Source organism: Balearica regulorum, chromosome 14, assembly GCF_011004875.1.
Source record: "Balearica regulorum gibbericeps isolate bBalReg1 chromosome 14, bBalReg1.pri, whole genome shotgun sequence".
Lineage (NCBI taxonomy): Eukaryota > Metazoa > Chordata > Aves > Gruiformes > Gruidae > Balearica > Balearica regulorum.
Window position 1 is genome coordinate 13509924 of NC_046197.1, and position 9285 is coordinate 13519208.

The 9285-nt window shown below is 47.0% G+C and overlaps 1 protein-coding gene across 2 annotated transcripts in view; it reads right to left on the reverse strand.

The window, feature by feature from the left end:
• Window positions 1-8889, reverse strand: part of SGCD (sarcoglycan delta) — a 339669-nt gene extending 330780 nt beyond the window's left edge. The window contains exon 1 of one of the 2 annotated variants that reach the window (XM_075766167.1): window positions 8855-8889. The gene's annotated coding sequence lies outside the window, so the exon portion shown is untranslated. The remainder of the gene's footprint in view (window positions 1-8854) is intronic. The other variant, XM_075766169.1, reaches the window with a different exon arrangement.
• Window positions 8890-9285: the final 396 nt, after the last annotated feature.

The window sequence follows — 9285 nt, forward strand, 5'->3', positions numbered from 1 at the left end:
ACAAAGACTAGTCTAACCAGACTTTACTGGTGCACAAAAATACCTGCAGCTACCCTGGCCCCTAAGAACAGCAAGAAATTTGAAAAACACGCACCACCATCAAACACTATCTAAAGGCATTTCTAGATCCAGAACCTCTTCCCCCGTGAGGGAAACGCACCTACTTGTCCATCTGCTTCATCACAGATGATATCAAGCTCCTTATGCACTCAAGCAACTTCTATTGCACCCACCTAATAACCCATCACCTAGAGGATGTGTGCATATTGTGTCCAAACACGTCACCGTAAATAAAGGGCAACAGACCACATTATGTAACACACTTCTATGCAATTATAAACACCTGAATAACTGGCCCGCAAGGTTCGCATGCAGGTGTTCTCTGTTGGCCAAATGAAACGTAGGCAAGGAGCTTTCTCAAGTCATGAGTCAATTTACAATCCCACCTTCAGCTGGAGCCTGGATAATCTGTTTCTCTGAGCATTTTTTTTTTTTTTTTTAAAAAGTATCTCCATAATTTCCTCTTTGTAATACTCAGTTGGAATGCACAAATAAAAGAGCTGTCACTTCCTAAGTTTTAAAAGCTTTAAGCAAAATTAGCTATTGTGTTACCTGCAAAAGCAAAGAGGTGCAAAAAACATCAGGGGCACAGGATCCATGCTTCCTCAAACAAAGTGTTAGAAGTTTCCAGAAGGCACAGTAAGGATAGAGTCAACTTCCTTGGTACACTCCAGCACAAGAATTTCAAGGACTTCAAGGGGTAAACACAACAGTAATTTTTCAGTGGCAACCAGCTGTAGGTATGCTAATCAAAGGGTTTAGAAGTGAAGTTCACACACTGTTTTACTGAGAGGTGATGCTCTCAAAAGAGCATTTACTATAAGGAATCTTGTTCTGACTTGTTTCAGAATGATTACTCTTATTTTTCCATTTATCAGTAGCATTTTTTCCTCAAACTAGCATCCAAAATATAGCTCTTCCTCAGAGAAAGAAAAAAAAAAGCTTTGAAATACAGGAGAGGTTTCTCAACAGATATACATCAACATGAGAAGCCCATGGATTTATGTTAATTTATGCCAAATAAAACATAACCAAGATTTCTTGCTTTTGAGATGGAGCTGGTACAATTACGGTCATTTATAGCAGATGCTACTCCTCGTAGCACAGCGCACGAGAGCTCGTTCCCATGCCTATGTAATGTCAGAGCAAATATATCTGTTAGTAGGAGGAGGACTCAGTTCAGCACAATAATGTAGTAACGTCACTGGCTGACCTATTCTGCCCAGCACACATTTTTCTTTTCAATGAGACACTATGCAAGTGTTGATTTAATGGGTCATTTATCAACCCCTCTGAATATTAAGCAATTCATTTTGACTTAATTTGGACAATTCAATTTCACCCATCCTTTCTCCCCTTGAAAAATGTGAATTGCTGTCTAGGGAGAAGCTGGTTTAAAAGTTGACTTAACAGGAAGCACTTGCATCTATGGGCTTTATACGCTTTCATAGTCCGATGCATATTTCAATCTTTTTTTTTTTTTGCCTTTTACATATTATACCTGAAACTCACAAATACTAAAGCAAAGACACTTCAACAAACATTTTTAATGCTGTAAACCAAAAAGCATCTTCTGTAGTATTAGCTACTCCATAAGAAGACCATTGGAAAATTAAGTGCATTGTCAATACAACCAACAAGCTTGTGAAATTCTGTAATACTTAGGGAAAGGAGCTTCTCATTGAAAATCCATTACTTTTCTTAGAAAGTTTTTGTTGCTGGATACATTTTCCCAACGGGAACAAAAATAACGATCAATGCAGGAAACACTTATGCTCTACCCTTTCATGTAAGCAGTATCTCATACCCAGAAGTTTGCATCTCCAAGAGCTCCCGCAGTGAAGCGCAAGCCCCGCTCCGGAGCGGGGGGTTCGGGTCGCGGCTGCCCAGGACCTGCCCGCGGCACCGACCCACGGCAGCGGCTTCAACGGGAGCGACCCGGGGTCGGGGCAGCCTCCCCCGGCGCCGGAGCAGCCGCTGCCGCCGCACCTGTTGGTCACCCCCCCCCCGCCACAGCCCCCCAGTAACCCAGCCGCATCATTCACCCGGCCGGGCGCTCCCACAGGTTTTTTGTTTTTTTTTTCTGATTCAGCCAGATTTCTGCCTGGTTTCACCTGCTGCTCCCGAGGTGCTGCTGAATTCCCCTCTCCGCAGCACCCGCTTTTAACATTCAGCCCATCAGCTCCGTCCTGCCGTGCATCCCCGCCAGCGGCAGCACCTGCGCGGCGGCCCCGCGGAGCCCGAGCCCCGGTGGGTCACTTCCAAAAGTCACTTCCCCACGGCCGCGGGAGCCTCACCACCACCACCCCGCAAACATAGCATCCCCCTCCCCACAAAGCCCGGCCGAGCCTTCCGGAGGGCCAGGCGGCATCCTCCCGCTGCGAAGAGCCACTTTTCCCTTCGGGAATGCAAATACGGAGCCGCCACGCTACGAAGGAGGGATGCGCGGGGGCATCGCGACCCGCACCCGGCACCACCGGGGGCGGGGGGGGGGGGGGGCTTACCCCAAGGGCCGCGGCTCCCCGCGAAGAGCAGCTCCGGCCAGACCCCGAAACTCCGCCAAGTCCGAGAGCGGGGCTGGGCTGGGCAGAACCGCCCGGGCATCCCCGCGGTGCTCGGCGCGGCACTCACCTGGGCGGCGGGGGGCGGGCGAGGGGCGCGGGCAGGCTCGGCCCCTCAGGAGATCATGCCGCCGGGGCCGCCGCGGCCGGGGGCGGGAGCGCGGGGCCGGCGGCGGAGCGGCTCCTCCGGCAGCGGGGGCGCGGCGCTGCCTCACGCCGCGGCGCAGAGCCGCGCCGCCTCCGACACGCGGCCGCGGCGCCCCGGCCCCGGCGGGGGGGGTTGGGGGTTGGGGGGGGCGGGCCCGGACCCGGCTGCTCCCGCCCCGCCCGCTCCTCCGCCGGCACCGGCCGCCCGGCCCCGCCGCGGGGCGCCGCACCCACCGGCACCGGCTGCACACGGCGGAGCGCCTCTGCTCTCCTCAAATGTCTTTTTTTCTCCTCCTCCCTTTTTCTCCTCTTTTATTTCTTTTTTCTGTCACCCCACTTTTCTCCTTTTTCCCCCTTTTCACCCCCCTTTTCTCCCGTTTCCTCATTTCTCCCCTTCACTCCCTTCTCTCCATCCCCTCCCATTTTCCCATCCCCCTTTTTCCTGCCCCCCTTTTCCCCTCCCTTTTTCCACCACCTCCCCCATTTCCCCCCACATTTCTTCTCCCTTCCTCCTTTTCTAATTTTTTTTTTCTCCTCCCCGTTTTCCCCATCCCTTTCCCTACCAAAGCCTTTACCAGAGGAGACTGTGGCCAGCAGCCCAGCGGCTTCTTTCTGCGAGGAGATGGCCAGGGGCTGGGGGAAGCAGATGGCCTGGAGGGGAACAGGCCACAGCAGCCAGGATGTGCAGTACAGACACCCCACGTCTCCTCCGCCTTGGGACCTGATCGGACCCAACCTGAGCACAGCTGGCACAGGAAGGCACTTCCAGAGCCATCCTTCGCTACTGCTCTTGGGAAGGTTAAGATAAGCCAGTGCAGTTTTTCCAAAAGATTTAGCAAAAATCAGGGAAGCAAGGTTTATTGTTCATTTAATCCCAAGCAGCCCACCCTGCTTCTTGCTGTACCGGAATACCCTCCACATCCCAGCCCTTAGGTCTAGCTGGTTCCTGAGTACAAAGCATCACCGAGGCAGCAGGCAGTCAGCTACCCAGCCTGTGGTACAAAGGCTTCAGTAGCAGCATGGTTCATTTTCCCCTTTGAGTTTCACGTGTTGGGGATGGGATCCATGGAAATGCTTTTTTCCTACCTTAAAAAGGTGGTTGTTTTGCCACTACATGCAAATGCTTTGGTTTTACCAGGTGGCAATGAATGTTTTCCTTCCATGTTTTATTCTGGAGCTAAGAACCAAGGTAGAAAATTGAACGAGTTCACCATAAACTCAGTAGCTACTGACTGCTGTTTGCTGGGACAGGTTATACTTGTATTCATGGAGAACTTGTCCATCAAACGCTCACTTGCTGCTCTTCCCTCCTCTCTGCCAGCCCAGGCCCCTTGCTTCCCTTAAAATTCCAATAAACTGCCAGGCTTTGGTTCATGGGAGGTCTGTAAAATGAGTGTTCAAATAAATGACATTAAGTGGGGAGGTACAGTTAAAAAAAACAAAACCTAAGCTAAAGGTGTTATCTCCAGGTTAAGGACTTTGGTTTTTTTCTTTTCTGAGGAAGAGAAATGATTACTGATGAACCCTGGAACAACTTAAACAGAAGTATGGATACACACATCAGAGGGATTGCTTCTGTCAACTTAGTTGAGTTGTTACTACTGGACTATAAAGTTAATCATTAGCAGAACAGAAATTTGATTCTTGTGAAAGTTTACCAAGAGTTGGTTGGGGTCTTTTACCTTGTGACTCACTGAGTTGCTGCTGTGCCATTGAACCTCACTATCACTAAAACAGCACCAGGCAAAATTAAATGAACTACTAAAAAATCTGATTCACTAGCAAGAAGTCTCTTTTTTCCATCTCAGTATCAGACAGCTTGAGGGCCTAGTGCAGTTGCTTTCTTACCCATCTAAAAAGCTTGTAAACGACAACAAGTGCTTTTGAACGGCGCATGGAAAGCGCGCGAAGGTTCTGCCCTAAACACCTGCCTCTATACATGCACTCCTTCTACGTGTTGTATTTTATATGGAAAATTTCTGTGTTCGTTTCATCTCCAGCCTCAAAAAAAGAGAAAGTATTGAAGAATTTGACAGACCAAAAGAAAATAAAAACAGATAAGCAAAACTGGCAAGTATCAAGTACCATAAATTTCATCGAGTCAGGCCAGCAACAAATTTGACCTATGGCTCTTCATTTTCTTTTTATTTTTAATTCTTCCCTCCAGCAAATTCATGACAGTTGTTGTCCTTTGTTTGCATTGCTTTGCACTGTGCACTGGATCCAGTTGGCCAGCAATGGCAGGGAATGCTAATTCCATTTAGTTACCGGAAAAAGCAATAAAAGCAAATATGTTTCCCCAAGGCCCCAGCCCAGAGTGATGAAAAATCCAGACCAACAAACATATTTTGTTAAAATCAATCTTGAATGTCATCTCTTTTCCCACTGAAAAGTAGGAAAATAGTATACCAGGCAAACTGAAATCTAAATGATGGACCCTTCCCAGCTGTAGTAATTGCAGCCCAAATAGACAAAGAATAGAAAAAGTGACAGTCTCCACCCCAGAACCGGGCGAGCCCTAATCACATTTCAGATGTGCCACGAATGCATAAATGCCATACAGCCATAGCTAAGATTATTTAAAGTTATGGGGTCAGTGACAGCAGCAGCTGCTGCTCCTGACCTGAAGGGAATCACGGTTCTGGTTAATGCAAACTCTTGCCTTCCCATTTCTCACTGGAACTTACTGGGCTGTGGGCTGTTCTGCAAGCTGCTGCGATGGGTTCCCAGTGCTGTACTGACCACAGGCAGGGTGTGCTGCAGGGGCAGAGGAAAAGGCAGCGCGGGCAAAGATAAAGTAACTTTTCCTGTTAGAGATGACTCTACTTATTTTCCCTGCCTTTAGAAATGAACAGCTGCTGCTCAGGTTTGCCAGCACCCAGCACTCAAATACTGTGAGTGAGAGACTCAGAAATAGGATGATTGTCTGTAAAAACAGTCTGATGTTGGAAAAAAAAAAAAAAAAAAAAAGAGCCTCTTTTTATTTGGCTTGTGATTACTAAGTCTGCAGGGATCCTTTTTTTTTTTCCCAAGCTTTTTCATTAGTTCATGAGGAGCAGAGATCCACTCTTTTTCTTTCTTTTCTTTTCTTTTTTTTTTTTAATGAATGCTGCGATTCTAACATAATCGACTAATTCCAGGAGCTGAGGCTTCAAGATAAAAAAAAAAAAGTATACCATATCGCAAAGCTCACAATGCAATCTCATTGCATTGGCATTGGCAGCGGTTCACTTGGCTCTGGAAATAATAAAGTGGGAGACTGAAATGACAAACAAACCAGAGATCCAAACCAAAGTACCACCAGGGAATGCAAAGCAGATGGCCAGCTAAAGACGACTAGCCCAAAGAATCGCTATAGTCTTTGCAGTAAGATTACTGACAGCATCCACCGTGGTGGCCTCCTTCCTGTGAGCTTGCCTGGCATGGTTTGCATCTTGATGTCCTTGTCATGAATTATTATTAAGAGGAATAAACAAGCTCAAGAGTCCTCTCAATTGCAAATCGTTTGTGCACCCTCTCATAGCAAATAAGGAGATTCAAGAGCATTGGAGAGCCCATGCGAGGGTCAGGAACAACTTTGCGTTTCTATGCCATCTCGGGCATACCTTGCTTGCTTTAACTATCACTTAGCTATCACAAAGGTAACACTGATATGTGCTTTCAGGAAGAATTGATTAGCCAGCATGCTTCTATTAAAATGTCTGCTTTGCTTCAATATACCATATTATTATTTTGTCAAGAGATTTTATTTAAAAGTTGCAAAATTAAGTCTGTGCTAAACAGGAGCCAGCACAGTGGAAATTAGATTTTAGGACTCCCCATAAATATGCAAGTGTGAGCATATGAAATCACATGTAGCAATTCATTTTCGGAAAGAGGAAAAAAACCCCTAAATTACATTGTCTTCTGTCATATCTAGTTTGCTTAGCAGAGGAAAACACACGAATACCAACTGTGACCATTTGAACTAAGCAGTGTGGTAAAATGCCCTGCAGAGCTCCATCGGGACTGATCCTTTCTGCTTGCCCTAATCAATACAGTGGTTTATTGGAGAAGAAAACAATTATTGTGGAGCAGGTTTCAGACTGCCAACCCCAGCAGATTCTCCGTGCTGCCAAATAGGATTTCTCTTTAGTTTATGTCCATCCCTAGCACTTAGCAAAGCTGCCCTATCTTCTTGTGCTTCTAAGCATATAGCTGTTTTCTCAACTTTTCACTCTTTTTACCAGCCTAGAAATGCAATGTTTAACACTGACTACAACCTATGTGCTTTGCTCTGTGGCCACTCACAGGAACCAGGATTTTGAACTCTGAACTCGATAGGAAAAGTTGTTCCACAAGCACCTGGAGCTAAATCCTACCCACCATATTTGTGGGCGTTACTCCATTACCTGTCAGTTTGAAATAAGTGGGATTTAATCACTTGGAGATGACAGTGAATTACAGCCCCTCCTGAACGGATACAGCACTCCCGTCCCCCTCTCCCAGGCCGTCTGCTCACAGGCTGGTGCGTCACTGGAGCATGGCCAGGCAGCCATACAAATGCATTGAGTGAATAAGGTCTTCCTTCCCTATCAGCCAATAAAGAAAATTACACAGGCCAGCATATACTAATTTGGGTTCAGTCCTTTTCCCACTCAAATTAATGTCGGTTTTGCCGTTGACGCTGATGTTAGCAGAAGCTGGCCCAACATCAAGGAGCTAAAATTAGATTGCTTCTGCCATTTGCTGGTCTCCCCTCTTCCCCCGTACCGACCGAGGGAGTTACTGGCCGAGCCAGGAATTCCAGCAACTGCCCAGGGATCCAAGGCACGCCGCTGCTGGGCTCTCAACACCTACCGCGGGAACTCGGGCAACAGGAGCCCTGCGATGACCACAGTCACACCACCTCTGCCCCCGCAGCACCGCAGCCAGGGCCCCAGGCACGCTCGCCCCTCTGGAACTCACGTGCCAAAGCCAGCCTTAAACAAGGGCAGAGAAGGAGACACGCATGGAAAATTTTTATCCAGCGGGACTCGGAGTCAGGGGACGGCAGCTTCCCGGGGGTGCCCACGCACGCTCACGTGGGTGTGTGACACACACCGCTGTCCTCAGAGATGCCCCGTGTGGGGCTGTCGGATTTTTATCCCATTTCCACAATGCAGAAGTCACTTGTTACCAATATTGGTGATGCCAAAGTTGCTTGTTGTCAATATCGGTGATGCCACTCGAAAAATCAGAGGAAATCCATCACAGCCCATGAGGTTATTCTGGTGTAACGAGCAGCCCTTGCATCTCATTTTTCAGAAGTGAGCCTCAGCTCCTACATCTCCATTTCTGTGCTGCACAAAGCCATGTAGGTGTTGGCTCAACGCAAGGCTTGTGGGGCTTTTCTGCAGTCCACCAACTCATGATCTCCCTGCATACATGCAGGTGTGGACGCACACAGATACTCACACACATGTACATATAGAATTATCCTCCACAGTTTTCCTCTGAAACAGTATTTTTTTCTTTAGGCAGTAGTCTGCCTATCAGTGTGTCTGAGTATAAAGATACACAGACATTTACCAGCAAGGCTGAAAAGCGTCCTCAGCCACACTTCCATGGAGTACACATAGCACCCTGATTTGCACATATCTCGGAAATGCAAACAGTTCCTCTCTTTTCATATTTTGCTGTTGCAATAACTTTGCAGATAACTTTGCTTACTGGACTTGTATCATGGTGGGTGTAACTACCAGCAATAGCTTGCCTGCTACTCGGAGCAAAGTCACATGCTGTGATTGCTCATATGCTGTTCAGATTCTCTAACTGAGAGGGGAAAAAAAAAAAGAGAGAAAAAAAAAAAGGGTGACTTTCTGAGACACATACCTTCGTTGTCTCTGTGGCTGTAAATGCTCTCTATACAGATTTCCTTTAACTGGTCAATCCTCACCCTGTTTCCACAAACACGGAAAGCAACTGTTTATAATTCCAAACTCCCAGCCTTGTGCCAGATAACATTTGCCGACCAACTGCCAAGGCAAGCTTCACCCAGGAAGAAAAAAAAAAGGAAAGAGAAAAAGAAGGAATGGCACATTAAACAGACCAGCTCTGATTCTTACCTTCAGAAGCAGACTTCGCTCAAAGCCCAGAAATACTTTTACTTTGCTGGAAGTCTCTGAACTATTTTTAGCTTCCCTTGGGGATGCCATATAGGGAGAGCAGCCCCCTCCCTATCATTACTAATCTGCCTAACATAACAGCAGGACACCTGCTGCTAGTGAGTCATGTTTTGTGTGAAGCTAATGGTATATATATAGACAAAACGTAAAGACAATTGCTTATTTTCCTCCATACCCCATGTGTTGTTTCCGTCTTCCTGTTACTCTAAGCAAATCAAATCAGCGCAAAAAAGATAGTGTAAGGAAGACAGTGTAAAGATGACAAATACACAGGAAAATTCACATTCTCTTCAGACCAGAATCTCTAAGAGAGGTATAGCAGAAGTATGCTTGTTTATATTTGTGGCATATATACCTGTGTGTATACATAT